This window comes from Halichoeres trimaculatus, unplaced genomic scaffold (assembly GCF_033239565.1).
Source record: "Halichoeres trimaculatus isolate MK-OKI-2021-1 unplaced genomic scaffold, fHalTri1.1 fHalTri1_scaffold_10, whole genome shotgun sequence".
NCBI classification, from domain to species: domain Eukaryota; kingdom Metazoa; phylum Chordata; class Actinopteri; order Labriformes; family Labridae; genus Halichoeres; species Halichoeres trimaculatus.
Window position 1 is genome coordinate 20,725,379 of NW_027437187.1, and position 14,896 is coordinate 20,740,274.

General features: G+C 38.0%; 1 long non-coding RNA gene across 1 annotated transcript in view; it reads left to right on the forward strand.

Moving 5' to 3' along the window:
• LOC141796785 (uncharacterized) overlaps positions 1-14,896 on the forward strand; it is a 93,829-nt gene that overhangs the window by 66,744 nt on the left and 12,189 nt on the right. The window lies entirely within an intron of this gene.

A 14,896-nucleotide genomic window follows, 5' to 3' on the forward strand; every position in this document is an offset into this window, starting at 1 on the left:
GCTACACAGTCTGTCACATGCAGGCGGGTAAGATAAGTTCAGTGAAGAGGAGACAGTGCCTCTGTGTCTGCTTCTCTCTATCTAAATCAGTTAAATATCACACACTGCTGCAGTCTGGGGTGTTTTTTTTTTTTTTTTTTGAGAAGGTGGGATAAAGACCCACATCTGAACTTATCTTTGACTTGTCAGGTTTTTATTCAGCACAGCAAATTGAGCCAGCAGAATTTGTGGAAACACATATCAAAGTGATATAAACGGGCTGCTTGTATCATTAGAAGTATTAAGTCATCAGTGAGGAGCATTTAATGTAAAACCTTCAACATGCTGCAGCTCACTGTGACTTTCAATCAACCCTAATCCTTGTATCTCATAAAACTTGGACCACAAAAATGAAGGGAAGCTCCCCTGCCTGGATCCCCAGTGTGCTCTCAGTGTCAAGCCATTAGGCTGTGTGAAATGAGGTGCCACTCATGACTTATAATGCTGCACATCTATAGATGCAATGTTAAAATAGAGCCCTTCAATGCTCAGTTCTCTGCTGGATAGTTGGGAAAATAATTCTGCTCTGATAGCGGTCCATCCGCAATATCCTGATTCAAAGTCGCAAGATATGAAGAGAGCTGTTGGATAAATTCAAAATAATCCACTTCAGGATAGCTGTGGGATTTATGGAAAAAAGAAGGTTTTTGCCTCTGTGTGCGTGTGTGTGTGTGTGTGTATATGGAAGCATACCTGTCTATGTGATAATGATGCCTGATTAATAAAATATATCAAAAACCAAAAAGTTTTACATACTGTAGGATGATATCACTAATGAGATTATCAAGGTATAAAAAAACAAATGACACACAGAGGAATAAGGAAGTGACATCAATGCTCAAATTATTTCTCAGAGCCAACATGAGTGCTGGATATAAGCTTTCAGGAAATCTATTTGTGGGGTAAAGAATGTTCATTGCATCCAATTTGAAAGCATGTCAATAGAAGACACGTATTTCTTAAAGTAGTTATTACAGAAGTACAATCGATGAAAGTTACACTGACTGATGCTATACTTAGACGCGCCTTACAAAAGCATGCTAACAGCAGTCATCTCAACGTGAACATTTACCCAGAGGTACTGTAGATGTAACAGTGATAAGGAAATAAAGCTAATAAGTGTCACTTTGATGTGACAACAAATTATACATGCTTCTATCAGATCTCATTTCCATTCCACAACATGGAGACAGAGAATACCCTGAAGCATGGCTGTTAATGGGAGCCTCTATCAGCCATCGTGGAAAGTCTGCCTCATTACTCACTCCAGCACAACAGTGCCCAGGGTGGTCGATTTCCCCAACGGACGCTGGTTCACAGACCAGAGACATACTGCGCAGAACAGGACTTGTTTTTCACTGAGCAGGGCACAGATGCCGTCATGCTGCAAGTGTGCAAAATCAGGAAATTAATTTAGGCCAAATATGTCTTTTTTAAATGATACAACCACAAAAAATGCTGTTTTTCCCCCAATGCTCTATTTTGTGTCTAATTTAGAAATACTGGTCTGTATTTATAGAAGACTGAGAGTGTAGCTATAACCAGCTACCAATCATCTCTGCTCTCATTATATATCTGATTCCATACAACCTGATTGTTATTCAGGGAGAATTTTCCATTCAGAAGGGCACCAAATACTCACATAACCTTCTGTCCCCTCCAACCTGTGCAATGAATAATTTAAAAACTTAATGTATATTGGCCATTTGAATTTCCAGCCTGAGTCTTTCCTTTGTCCGTATAATCTCCAGGACTCAAGGTTCCTACTTTTGAGAGTGTGACTGAGAACGCCTGCACTGGGGTTATTTTTCTTCACATTTTGCGACCACTGATGCTCTCTGGATTTACTCTCCCTACCCCTGTTTCTAGTTTCCCTGACAAAGTCAATAGGGGGCATCCCTCATCTGTCAAAAACAAACATCAGAACACTTCTCCTGCTTTTTTCCTCTCTCTTCCGCCATCCCACATTTTGTGCAGTCTCTCGCACATCCTGTTAGACAAACTGCAAATTCTCAGTCTTGCCACCCAGTACAGATTACGAGAGATCTGGTCCCGTTGGTGTTCGGTGAACCTAATCAACATAAGCAGAGTCAGTAAGAGCAGTCAAAACACATAAGGAGGAAAAAGTCCCATAGAGGTAGCTGCTGACCCTCTGGTGACTCTCTCACCCAGAGGGGAGGCAGCAGCGCTTGCTGTGTGTGTTTCAGCGCAATCTGTGGAGCAGATGGCTGAAGACCTGGGCAGAGAGCAGCAGGTCTCAGCCTGCATGTCACCAGGATGATGTGAGCTGGCTTCCTCTGAGCTTTGGTTAATATCTTCCTATATCACAGACTTGTTAAGGGCCTGGGCATAACTTACACACTTTCTAGTAGGATATAAAAATAGTGTCCAGCTTCACTGTCTTTTCCACCTCTCCCATCAACTATAATGTTTATGGTAAGAAGTAGGGAAATAAAGTATGGTATGCTCTTTTGAATTGTTTTCTGTTTATAAATGAACTACCAAATATGCTGAAAATATTTATTTTATCTAATATTTATTCAGCTAATTGGACACCTGACAGAAGAAGGCTTTTCATCAAAATGATGCAAAAGAAACAGTTTAACAAAAAAACGTCCACACAGTCCAACGATTGCTCATACATCCCTGAACAGGAAATGATTAATATGACACAGATTAAAGATGTGAAGCAATCTAAGTGTCTGAATAGCATGCCCTCAAACTGCAATGTCAAAGAGTAATTATGGACATTAGTGCTTCTCTATTATAAGATCATGTCCCTGACTAAGTCGTTTTTCATTGACTTTGTCTGAGAAGTTCCTGGTTATGATGAAATCTTTCAAACAAAGTCATCAGTGAGGTAAACAAACATTTGCTCGACTTCTGTCCATCCAGCTCTCCCTCTGCCACTCAGGCTTTAATCTTTGTTACTGGCATGTAGTGCAGGCAAGGCCGAGCCGTGTGAGGTACAAGTGGTGCTGCCTCTCCTCCTCTCTCTGTCTCTTTCTGTCTCTCACTGTCTCCCTCCATCTCTCCATCTCTCTCTGCTCATATTATATAAAGAGTGGCAGCAGGCAGAGTGACAGACTGCCCCAAGAGATGACACCTGTCACCGGGGGGAGTGCTGCTAATCTACAAGCCTCATTTTGTTTGAACTCTTTGTCACCTTGCCGTCAAATCCTCATCTTCTCAGTCACTGCCAGCTTCACTCCCCTCTGCTTCTGTGCTCGCTCTGCTTTGCCCAATCTCTCCATATTATACAGTGCCTCCACCGTAGCTACATGCAGCAGGCTCACAATTTTCTATGATGCAACACAATGTTGCCTATAAACACTTATTTTTAAAAAGAAAATTATTACATGTATTTTACATTGTTTTTAAATTAATAAAAGAAAAAAAATAGATAACAAAAGAGGAAAAACTCAGCAGGTCTTTGTCTTCCTTCTTAGACTTGTAAAATTGCTTATGGGCCCTCAGCGTATGAGATGATGATGTGTCCTTGTTCAAATGTTTTTATTTCCCAAACAAAGCCCTATTCATTCATACTGAGATTTGTCTAAGTTAAAGTGATGTGAATAGAGATGCTGTCTGGAGTGGCTCGGTCTCTATGGAGCAGCACACTCCACCCCCTGGCCAAATATCTATATTGTCCACTTCTACAGACTGTGCTTTGTAATTATAATATAATTCATTATGTCTATGCTGCATGTGTCACAAAGGGTGATTCCTCCCCAAATCCTCCTGGGCTGTTCAAGCTGACCGCACACATTCTTGTTCCCATTTTAAACCCTGCGGCTTGGAAATACCCTCTCACACCCCCATAAACAATAGATTTTCCTTTTTTTGCTTAATTGAGATATCAGCAGCACAACTGACAGCTTGCACCAGCCCCCAACACCAGCTCAGGGAAAGCTATATCGTGACAGGAAAGGAGAAGGAAAAGACAAATATGATTAAATGACAAAGTCTCAAGTAATATTAGCTATAATTAACAAAATGAATTATAACTATCACTCTTGGTGTTCCTAATAATTTGATAGCTTTTAGAATTAAGAAAATCTGTACTTAATGCATCTATAAAAATTGGAAAACATTCATCTTATGTTTGGTTATCCGTCTTTTATAAGATAAAATGTGACAGCAGAAAAAAAAGAACACATGATATAATCCAAGTTGCAGCTGAGGCATCTGCCAACTTCTTTAAATGCCTCCATTAAGGGGAATTATCTTTTCCAGACACATTTTGTATGAATGCGTCCAAAAATCCCCATTCCATTTGGATTGCATGGGGTTTAATTTAATCCTTTTGCTTATTAAAAAAAAAAATAAGATGCAGCATCTTCAACAATAGAGGGCTGGTCTGTGTTGAACACAATGGCTAAGGTTAAATTAAAGGTTGTGTGTACTCTTTGCTGTGTTAGAGGAGCATTCATATTCAAATAAAAGCATCACTTGTTCATGTTGCATAGCTATGTGCAATTGGGCATTTGTATGCAGGAGGCAAAACTGCAATGCAGAGTTATAGTTTTCTGATAATAAAAATTAACATTATTTAACTGCTTTATTTTGCAGTTTCTTCAACAATAATTACTTCTTTTCAAAGTATTCAGAATCTCTCTGACGCATGTTTCCTCAGTGTCTACTGTTATACAACAAATTCTGACTACAATAGACTTTATTTTAATTGTGGAGAATATTACGTAATTCATCATTTTAATGCATTCTTAACATTTAACCATCTCACAGTTTCAGACCCTAGTGAGGTTAAATGTTTTTTTTCCTCACTGCTGCTCTTACACCAGTTTATTATGCCAAGACAAGATATTTGAAAGTGTTGGAGAGGCACTCTCATGATGGCAAATATCAGCCTCAAGACTTTGACAACAAATGATAAGGTTGAGTTAAATCAAATAGAATGTACTGTTTACTTCTGACAATGCATTGTTGTTTGAAACAACCATGCAAAAAAAAGAAAAAAAAAATCAAGAGGAATCTCTTACTTTTTAGTTTTATCAATAAATATTTTAAAGATAACTCAGATTTTGTAGCATTTTTGAAAATATCAGTATAGTTAGGGTCAACAGACACAATCTGTTTCAACATTTTCTAAGGACAGGGAGCAGGTTTTAACTTCAACCTACTTTGCTCATCAGACAGCAGAGAGAGGAAGAATCAAGTGTTTGTAGCCAGCTGGTAAAGCTAAACTGAAAATCAGACCATTTTCATTTTGTGTGACTTTTTTTTTCTTTCTTCAGTTTAAAAATGATCATTTAATATTTTTCATAAATTCATATTTTAAAAATGAATATGAATGTCAACCATATATAACTACATAATCATATAACTATGTACATATAAAAACTGGCCTTCATAAGCTTATTTATACAACTCTTAACACAGTAGGTTACAAAAACATACAATACACACCTAGCTGTAAGGAACCAATCTAGTGTTGTGTTGCATAGTAATGTTTTCAGCACATTTCCTATTGAGTGTATAAATCCAGTGTAATCCTTTCATTAAATTGTGTCTTTAAAAAGACCGATGGTATGACAGCCGATAAAGGTGTACTCCATCATGTATCTTCCCTTATTTGTATCATAATTAATTGCATAACCTCTTTTTTCTTGTCTGTGAGGATAAAATATTTTAGCTGCTTACAGATAAAAAAATATACTTTATGGGACATTTAAATGCCCTTGACTTAATGTAAACTTATCACCATCTTATTTCCAGCTCATATGTTTTGTTTCCTGTTGGTTGTATAGAAATAACTACTCACAAACACACACACACACACACACACACACACACACACATACACATACACACACACAGAAAATAATACAGCCTCTATACCAAGAGAGATTCTACCTTGTGATGCATTGTCCCAACCCCCCCGTGTCTGGTGAGAGTCACGTGGCTGTTTGGAAACAAATAATTTCATGGGCTATATTCAGAGCATGTCTAAGAGGAGCACAGCAGCTTGTCTTGGGAGTCAAGAACTTGGTACAATGTCTTCTGCAATGGGATGGCCAACACAAATGGGCAGGCGCACCTATCCAATTAACACCCCGCCTGCCAATCCCTGTCAGGTCACACGCTGACTCCCAAGGCTTGCTCTACCTGTCTCTGTTGCTCTAAACACGAGCCCAGCTCCAATATAGAATTAACGCCACTTTTCACCTGGTCACGCTGACATGCCATAGATTAGACTGGTGCAGCATGGAGATATGCTAGGCACTCCAAATGAGGGCACCTGGGGTTAAGATTTCAAATGCAGTGGGGCTATTGTTTTGCCACTGCTTTAATATTAATTAAACTCTGAGGTGAAAATGTTCGTTACCAAACTAGCGCTTAATTCCTCCACAAGTGAACACACTGATAAGAGATTTTATTTAATGACCACCTGGATGTTACAACTTATCACACAAGTTAAGACCTTAATAGAACCAATAAGCTACTGGGGCTAAGTGGTTCTTTTGTGTAGTACAATTTTATGAGACGTGCATTTTTATGCATTACCATAAAGAAAGACTTTTTATTAATTTTTATTCTGCTCTTATCCTCGAATTAATAACAAAGAATACTGAATGATTAATAGACTTCTTAAAAGATCCACAGAGATAGTAGTTTCTCTCTCAGACATCTTGAAAGTACATACCTAATTTCTGTGCATGATTTTTTTATTTGTATACATTTATGTGTTCCAATGAATACTAAAGTTATGTGTAGTTGAGGAGGATGAGTTGAACTTAAATTAGTTAGTATTAATCTTCTAGCCTATAATAAAAATAGATACTATTAAATCAACTTCTGTCAGTGAAGTTGCAGAAGTCCATTCCAGTTGTTGTATGTCGTATCTAAAGTTTATCATATGTAGCATTTCCATCCCTAATTTCAAGAAAATCATCTTTGGTAGATATTTAACTAGCACAGTTTCAAAACTGGATTTCAGAGAACCAACTTTAAGTACAACTAACAGAATTCTGAAAAGTTAAGTATGAAAAAGTGTAGTGCTTTTTATGTCTTGTCTGCCAGGTCTAATGGTGTGTTCCATTTGCACTCGGAACTGAGAAGTCGGGAGAGGGATAGATGTCATCTCCGAATTGAAACATTCCAGTTGCCAAGTCAGAAAAACTTGCCATAACACCGGTATTTCTGTATATGAAAATTAAACAATATTATACGGCGGATTTATTGCGATAAACATTACTCAGAAATTCTGAATTAAACAGAATATAACAGGAGCTTAATTTCTGTTTACCCTTGTAGTCGGAATTTCCTACTGGAAACTTGGGTGTGATGTGGATGCTCCGACTTCCCACTTGGAAATTCCAACCTCAGGGGCGGGGGGTTCCAGTTTGGTGTTCCCACTCGGGACGCCAGAACTAGAAATTCTGACTTCCAAGTACAAATGGAACGTAGCATTAGTCCTCATTTATGTCGCTGTTTATGAGGCATTTAACAAAGGTCCGGGACTCAAGGTGTTAGTAGCAGCTAAAAAAGTCACAATTTCATGTATTGAGAACCAGACTAGCCACAGCCAGCGTTCTAAAATAGAAACTGAGCTGACAAGCGTATGTTGTATATTTGGTTGATAATATACATTGTTTAGACCGTGTTTACATATCCACCACCTCCTGTAAAACATTTTTGCTCTAAAAACATGTTAATCATAGCTTGTTTCTGAAAACAGCTACCTTCCAAGTACTTAAGAGCTGTGAAGCTCGGGTTCTGTCTTTGTTGTTTAATAGAAAACAGTTCTTGTATAATTGTGTTTGGCAACATTGGCTAACTTCTGTACTGTGTTTGTGCTGCTGACTCGATTTAGTTTCTTTGTGGTTCTCAATACAAGGTTAACAGTGTCCTGATCTGTTCAAGAAAGGCCTTACACACAGGCACGTGGTGGTCTTCTGGTGGTGATGGTAATTCATCTACTGGTCTGGCATCCATACTCCAGTGACAAGGAAAGACCTTCCTACTGTCTTGTGTAAGGAAGTGTCTGAAAAATTAAAGCATACTGGCAGTGTACTTCCTTTTAAAAAAATTCTGAATTTAACCATTAACAAATCTTATATGATCTAAGTCAAAGCTGTTCAGGAGTACAACACTTGACAACTGTGTTCAAATTATATTTCATTTATTCAACCTATGTCAATATTTACCCCTACATGGGTGGGTGTTATTTGCTTCCACAGTTAAAAGCATTGTAATGGGCTTTAAAGTAGAGAATGAATGATTTCCACCAATCACAAGTTACTATGTCACCCTGTGCCGTGTGGGCTGTTAAAGAGTAAAGCTCCAAGTTTTTAATGGGCTAGGTTATCGTTTTGTGGTGAATACTTTGTAGTGTTTCTTCCATATTTCACAGAAAGAAAAACAGGACAAAACTCGCCCACAAATGAACTGGTGTTACCAAATGAATGACATTATATTCCAATTGAAAAAATAAACATTACTTAAATTCACCACCTACATTTGAGATTAAAGAATCAATAAGTTTATGTAAGCATGATTAAATAGTGATGTTCATCTGCTCCTGAAATTCTTAAATCAAAAGTGCTTCACAAGTTGCTTCTCGGGCCATGTTTCAGAGTGCTAACCTTCATTTGAATTGTCTCTAGAAGAAAGCATTTATTGTGGGTGGATTTCAGGTATCGCACCATAGGCTTTGTTTATTTATCCTGCTTCACAGTTTAAAGATCCATTCCTCTCTCTCCCAATAAATAGTACCATTTCAAATCTATTTTTTTCTCAACAGCTTCCCTATCCCATACTGTGAATCCAAAAATATTTCAGATGTAAGACATTAAACTCATTGCAGACCAGTTTGAGTCATAAACTCTTACAGGAACTCATTGATGTATTTTGAAGTTGGACCACCTCTCAAGCTTGATGGTCCCTTCTGCAGTAGAAAATGAAGAAAAACAAACTTAAGTTTATTCCAAGAATAGAAAGCGGAGGGTGACAACCTGAGAACACTGATCCAAATGGAGCTGTAATGAATGTCCACACTTAAGTACATGAGTTTTAATGTGACAGAAGTGAAGAATAAAGTGTTCAGGTGTTAACCATGTAACCCAAACAAGGAATATCTGAAAAGCTTTTCTTTTCTAGTGGCGGAAAGCTGGTGAACAAACTGATCAGAGATGACTACTGTTAGGTAAGGTTGACTTCACAGATTGGGTTGAGTTTGATTGGTAATGAACTCTACATGTGTTTTATCTCTTAGTCGGCAGATGGACGATGGCAGCTGATGAATTTGTGTGTTTGAGAAAGTCATGTCAAAATTACCCAAAGGAAACAGGGAATTTGTCCCAAAACTAATAGCAGAACTACATTTTTCTGCTGCAGGGTATACATTTTGTAGGAAAACCAGGCAGTAAACTGGTTAATTTCTAGCCAATCACTGACTTGCAATGTTTTCACATTATTTTTCGTACCCACTGAGACAGAACCCCTCTGCTCCTTCTCAGGGTCCTGCTCACCCTGTTATGATTGGAATTTGTTTAACCACCCATTCACTATGCATTATCCTTTACTTAAGCCACTTGAAACCTTGACAAACAAGACACAAATAGCACCAGGTACAATCCATAAACTTTTTGCGAATGAAGAACCAAATAATAAAAAAAAAAAGTTACAGAACACGTTGTATATAGTAATAGTGTAAGTAACAGCATTAGTTTTGTACCAGTACTAGTTTGTTGGGTCATTGTGGAAGAAGTAGGAAGTAGTATTAGTATCTGTCTGTTCCATATTTGAGGGTCACTTTAATTATCGCAGATATTAACATGTACAAACAAGCACAAACTCTGTTTATGTGTAACACCATTAATAGCTTCTTTCTGTGACCAACATTTGTGTTTTATTATGAACCCTTTCTATTTTTATAGAATAGTTTTCCCCCCCACACATACCATTGCCTTCCATTTTTCTTTACCTCAAGCAACAGTATTTCCAAGAAGAGTATCTGATACTGGAGATATTATCTAATTTTCAACTCTTAACACTGGAACCAAAAACAAACTCTACTTGTCTGACTTTGTCTTGATAAAATATATAAATGTGTAGCCAGTAGAAGATCACAAGTAGCAAACTGCAAAGCAAAATACAACCCACCAAAACCAGTGCCCTTTTCTCAAAAGCTTCCTCAAGCATCCCTCAGTATCTGTGTGGGTCCTGTGATCACTACATTTAAAGCCAGATGAATGAGTTCTTGAAATGGGTTCGATTTTATTTAGTTATCAACTGAATGAATATAAGTAAACTGAATCTGGACACCGTGAGGACAAAGCCACTGCCAGACTCTACTGCCAGGAAGTTTTCTGTGGGGAAACTCACAACATGTTGGTTACAAAGATTTTTTTTAAACAGCCCACACACCAGACAGACCGCTGGTGTTGCACGATTATTCAAAACCCAGATTACGTTCTGCAGCAACATTTTTAGGGTTCACTGCCAAAGCTTTTCAAAGGATTATTCTAACAATCTCAACTCATGTCATGCTACGATAATATTGTGGTTTGGTGAGGTTTAACCAGCTAAATCCTGTGGGCTTAGATTATGGAAAGAAAGCAGCCAGGCCTCATGTATTTCATACGGTCCCTAGGCAATTAAAAAAAAAAACATGGTCATCATTCAACTTTAGTTCACTTCTGCCAACTTAATCTCAAGTATGTTTGTTGTGGTTTTTATCTAGTATTTTTATTTCTGCATTTACACTGCAGATATGATTCACTTACAGTTGGGAACTAGATTAATTGTAACGTGGGCTAAAATAACTTATAAGGTCAGAATTTACCCTTCCTCCACTCCTTCAAAACTGGCAATGAATCAGTTTGGATATTACATTTTAGCTGTATTGTTTGAAAAAACAAACAAAAACAAAAAAAGGATACTTGAAATAAAGTTTTCCAGAGAAGGACAGAACTTTTGTCATGTTTAGCTAGCTAATTTATCAAACTTTTTAAACTAATCATGATACAAGTTTAAGAGCTATTGGTTCTTGCCTTGACGTTTATTTTACAATGTAAGCTCCTTTCATAAAGCCAGTCAGTAGAAATCAGGTAGGAAAAGTTATCCCCTCCCCATGAAAAGCCTCAGGTGGCCCTGTGCATGGATAATAGTTTGTTAAATTTGATACATGACTCCGTGTATGCATTTGAAAAAATTCAATAATACTTTAACTATAGCTTTCCTTTCTGTCAACTTGAGCAGGTGAAATATCATTAGGCTTGGTTTGCCAGGGGTAAATTTTGCTATCTTGGGATGTTACAAACCATTAACATCAGGCAAAGACGTATCACTTTCCAGGACTGAGTATTGTATGTGAAAGGCTACACTCGTCTCAGTGGATCCCAGTGGATATTAAGCTAACAGTTCTGGATTCCAGTGGGCATCTTAGCAAAGAGATCCTCTTTATTACGCTGGAAGTCAATGGCACAAATATAATCTGAGGCTTTTTAGAGGACTCAACCCAGCAGCTTTGTAGGAAGGGGTGCAGCTTGTCGACACCGCATGTAATGTGCAGATTCTTTGCACTGTATTGTGTGCTCTGACAGGTTTGTGATCTGTTTGCACTTCATGGGTGTCTAATTGATTAAGATTAGAGGAGGATGGTTTGTCTTGCTGTTTCTGGCCGATTTGTATTTGCTGAGCCCCTCCTTTTTTAAGTGCAAAAAGACCCTTAAACGACACACCTAACATGAGCCAACACAGGCCACATGCTGGTCCGCATGCTGGTTCACATGCACCACATGACACAGCAGCTGAATAAAGCCATCACTTATTCTCTGAACAACTGGGCGATCTGGCATTGAGACTCACCACTTCTGTTCATACTATGGAAGTCATATTGAGCATATCCCAGCGTAATGTTATTTGTAAAGTTGAATGAAATCTGCATTTAAAGGTTGTTTTTACATCTATAGAATATTTGATATTCATCTGTCCTTTAGTTGAAGCTGAGATCTTTTTCTGTTGCCTGAAACACATACCTGTTATTTTAACATGAAAAGTAATTGTATTCCTTGGCAATATTCAGATTAGCAGCTCAGACTCTGTGAAGTATTTGTAATTGAATGGGGAAAAAAAAATCACTGAATCTGTTTAATTAAACCATAAATTTGAGAGGTGGAAATGAAGTGGGTTGAATAACAAAGGAAAATATTATGTCAAAGTCAGAGAAGTGGTTTTATTTTTTCACTGCGAGCTGAAGCTAAACTACAAAGTACTCAAACAGAATCCTGTCCTCCTTCACTTGCTTTGATAGTGGACCACCATGTTATAAATAATGTATTAAAGGATTTACAATGCAGAGAAAGAGGGCTGCTTTCAGAAGAACGCCTGAAAAAACATGTTAACTCTTTGCAGTCCAAACCCAATCTGAGCTGTAAAAGCCTTCATATATTTTCTTTTGTATTGTCCAGGTTAAGAGAGTGTTTGGTTTCCTTTTTACAGTTTGTGGTAGCTTATTTTTTCTGCCAAAAGGTGTCTCAGGCCTACTGGGACCACTTAAAAGTTTATGCAGAGCGCTAGCCAAGTTGGACAAAAAAGCCTTGAAGTATACACACACTGGCCCCTTTCTCAGAACCTCTCAGCTCTGGCTAGGGGGAGTGTTGTTGGTTTATGAGAGGGAAAATAGCCCCAGCCTTCTGCAAAAGTGAAATGGGATTAAGGCCTTTGTTCAGCCCACAATGGCGAGGGGAATTAGCAATAGTTGTAGGCACTTAGAAGAGCTCTCACACAGAAGCTTATCCCAGATTTTGCACAATAATCATTTGAATATCAACAGTGTTTTGCAACTACAGCGCTAATGTATAAACCTCTCTCTTTTAGATATTGAAATCCCCAAAAGGATTTTTTTACCAATGGCCACATCACAAATATGTGTGCTCTTTATGAAGAATCATATCTTTTTGAGTGTCATTGGGCTTCATTTCGCTGAAAGCAAATGACATTAAAAGTTATGAGGATAAGTTGAAAGTTTGAGTGAGAAGTTTTCAACTTTATCACTGGTGGGAAACAAACTTATTTCATTCATATGTTTGATTTTAAAGCACCTGAAATTTACACAAACCATCAAGGATCTTAATTTGTATCTTCTAGATCAACCAAATATTTCACTGTTTATTATGAAATTTCAATGAATTTCCAGCATAATCCAGCATTAATAATAATTACAGAAGAAACTGCTTTGTGTGCATTTTGTAGTGAATCTTTTTAGGTCTTATTGCTTACCATGTCTTCTAAATGACACAAAAGATTTATGGCTTGGATTGAGTGCCACAAAAAACTTCCGTTCACTCACACTTCTTCTCCAACATAAGTACAAGCTTTATGAAGGGTGGTATTTTAGCCATATTAGTTTAAACACACAGGATCCCTGTAGAAAGACTGCAGCGCTAGACTTTTCTGGGATCAGGCAGATTCACTAAGCAGCATAAACTCTCACAGCGGAGGAGAATAATTCAGAGCTTCTGCCTCAGTTGAGTCTCACAAGACCGGTCTCAAGAAGTGTGATGGCCTCAGCATTTTTGCCCACACAGTGAAAACGTATTGTCCACATCACAAAACATTGAGTGAGATCAGCAGACTTGTCAAGAGGCCCTGGCTTGAATATGAATGATGAGAGAAGAGCAGGGTGGTCCTGGTGCTGTTTTGGTGTTAGGCAGGTGAAAATAAGCTCAACTGTCCCCGCCAGCTGCATTGCTAAATCACAAACAGGGGAGCAGAGAGTTTACCAAATTAAAAAAAAAGGGAAAGTTGGCACTTTTATGGAAATGAACACCAGTTACACACAGACATCATCTGCAGACATTGGTGTAATTGTCCAAATGTGTTTAATTTCTCTAGCATGATTACAATGTTTTAAGCTCTAACATGTAATCATGACACCATCTTCCTCAAATTTGATACTTCAAGTAAACTGCAAGTACTCGTAGTGAAACGCAAAGGCTGAAGGTGGTGTTTCAGAGTGAAGCCATGCATGCATTTCTGTCAAAACCAAGAAATTAAGACATAACACCTCCCCTTCTTTCCTGTCCTTAACACAGTCACGCACGCTAGTTCAATTCACTCGAGTGTCTGCATAGTTTCTGCATTCAAACTGGATACAATGATGCACAAGATGAATAAAGTTATCTCTGCGGCTGAATGGGATGTTGCCGGTGGGAGGGAACAGGGAGGGTCCCTATACGCCTAGGGCTGAAAGGAGCTCGGCTTTGAGGGCCAGCGCAGCAAGGGTCAGGGCCCAGCTGCTTTTAGGGGTGAAAGGGACATCGGCGGGCTGGACTGACTCAAGAAACTGAACAAAACCAATCGTGTCAAATAAAGACATCCCAGATTGGATGACAGATCCCTTCTCCAAGTCGCTGAACGCACGCCACACATTCAAACTTTGCTCGGGTTTGTATCATGTGTTCTATTTCATGTTAGAAGTCCTACATCTAACTAAAAATCTTTATTATTTTTGTGTTTTGTTTTTTTTTTTCATTTTATTTTCTTTAGCCAGTGTTACATGTAACTATAATTTTATCATTTTTCTTAATTTTCTTTTGAGTTTTGGGTCTGAAATCAACATTTCTACACAGGTAGGATTTGACTTTCTATCATTTCCAGATGCTAAAATTTTATCTTAACATTAAAAGTGACACTGAGATGATAGTCCTGTCATGAGAAACTCAAATCACAAGTAGTTTACTTTGTATTTTTTTAAAATGCTTAATAAGAACTTCTCTAAAAGATTTAAAAGTGGTACTTTTCAAAAAATAAAAATTCACGACAAAGAAAATTCAAAACCCAAACAGCAGACAAATTGATCGTTTTTTTTTTCGTTTTTTTTTTTTCGTTT